Source organism: Myotis brandtii, unplaced genomic scaffold (genome assembly GCF_000412655.1).
Source record: "Myotis brandtii unplaced genomic scaffold, ASM41265v1 scaffold632, whole genome shotgun sequence".
Taxonomy (NCBI): domain Eukaryota; kingdom Metazoa; phylum Chordata; class Mammalia; order Chiroptera; family Vespertilionidae; genus Myotis; species Myotis brandtii.
In genome coordinates, this window is record NW_005370419.1 from 391,038 (window position 1) to 393,009 (window position 1,972).

At 66.8% G+C, this 1,972-nt stretch overlaps 1 protein-coding gene across 1 annotated transcript in view; it reads left to right on the forward strand.

Moving 5' to 3' along the window:
• Positions 1-1,972, forward strand: part of RPTOR (regulatory associated protein of MTOR, complex 1) — a 78,286-nt gene that overhangs the window by 72,030 nt on the left and 4,284 nt on the right. The gene's annotated exons all lie outside the window — the stretch shown is intronic.

A 1,972-nucleotide genomic window follows, 5' to 3' on the forward strand; every position in this document is an offset into this window, starting at 1 on the left:
CACCCCGTCCAAGCGCCTTAAGGCGACTCCGGAGCGGGCACCTGGCAGCCAGCAGGGACAGCTCCAGGCCGGCAGCACGGGCGTGTGTTGAAAAACATAGCCATGCTTTTCAGAAACTGTCAGCCGTGCACCCACCCGCCACACAGCCGTTTCCCTGTCGCCTGGGCCCCTGCAGGCCTGGCGGGAGCTGACGGGGACAGGCCCTGTCTCGGCCTCGCCTTGTACCTAGGACTGCCCAGCGCAGTCTCCGGGGGCCCTGCGCCCCCCTCTGCCTCCTGGCGCAGCCGCCGGGCAGCTCCTGCCACATTGGCCACACTAACGATGTGTGTTTCTGGCCACTAACCTCCCCGAAACGTCCCCTCATCTCCCCACCTCTGGAGCCCCCTCCCCCGGCCACCCACCTGCACGTCGGGGTTTCCCAGCCCCGAGCACAGGGACGTGCGGTGCCGTGTTAGGTCCCATCTCTCAGTGGCCACAGCACCTCCCACCTCCCGTCCAGGCACAGGCCGTTCGGAGGCAAAGCCCTGCTGACCGAGTGGGGCGTTTGTCAGGTGGACGCTGGCCCGGTCAGCAGGTGCGGCGAGGCCAGCCGCTCCGCCTGTCCCTCCCCTCCCCTCCCCTGCTGCCTGGTGTTCTGAGCCGTCGGTCAGTCTGGTTGGGTCAGTGCGCCTGACCGCTCGCCTTCCATCAGACCACGTCCCTGTCTCCTCGCAGGTCTGGCCCGAAAGGTCTCCATCTATCTTGACCACAGTAAGCAGGGAGGTGAGTGCCCTCTGCCCCGCGGCCGCCCAGGGCCGGTGGGCGCTGCCCTCTCCTGCTGGCACCTGTCCCCACGCCCGCGGTGCCCTTCGGGGCGGCAGAGGGTCAGGGCTGGCTTCTCCCTCGTTCCATCCACACCGATCCGCCCAATACAAGGACGTTAGCTGGAGAGCACCCGCTTCCCTGGGTGCGTCAGGGAGCGGGGAGCCCTGAGCCGAATCCCAGCCGCGGAGGGAGCCTCCCTAGGGTCGCCCTCCGGGGCCTCCTCCCTCCACAGGTGGGGGCTCCAGCCCAGCGGCTCCAAATCTCACCCCCTCTGCGGCGCCCACTCGTGGGCTCACCCTGCGTTCATGGAGGGTCCGCATTCTCTGTCCTCTCCAAGCCACGCCCATGGCCCAGGAATGGGAGCAGCAGGTCTCCATCTGCTGGCGAGGGTCTCGGCCGCCCCCCAGGCCCAGGTCCAGGCCCAGGGCGCACGCGCCGTGTCCCAGAGCAGATGCTCCAGGGCGAGGTTGTTTCCCACCAAAACCGTCGAAACAGAACCTTTTCCCCGAGACGTTCATGCAGGGCCTCTGGCATCATCTGTTCCCAAAGGAGAAACCCGCACGGCTTGACGAGCCCCTGAGCGCAGGCAGCAGCGGGGCTGAGGGCTGAGGGCGAGAACAGCCTGGGGAGCCTGGCTCGGTGGGCGGAAGCCCCATCAAATGGTGTCCCAGGAGGAGACGGGGAGGCTGCTGAGGGGCCGGGGCGGGGACAGCGCCACCCACACAGGAGGCTGGTCGGCAGGTCCCGCTGGGACTCGGCTCTAGTGGCGTCTGCGACTTGCAGCTTCATCGCGCTTGCGGGTGCGGTGCGCCCTGTCCCAGCCCAGCGCCCGGCGAGGGCTTTGTGTACGTTTCACACAACAGGCTCCGTTTCTCTCTGACTTTCACCACGTGGGTGACTCACAAAGAGGCGGAGCCTTACCGCAGGCACCGTGTCAGTCTTTTTCTAGGTGCGTCTGTATTGGTTCTTAGAGTAACAGCCTGGTTGCCCCCACATGTGCCCCAGCCAGGGATCGGCCAGGGATCGGGCGGCCACCTCTTGGTGCACAGGCGATGCTCCAACCAACGGAGCCCCCGGCCTGGGTGACACGTGATTCCTGTCCGGGGCCAGAGCCTGACCAGCCGCCCAGCGACTGTTTGTCCTCATCTGTTTACTGGCTCATTCTCCA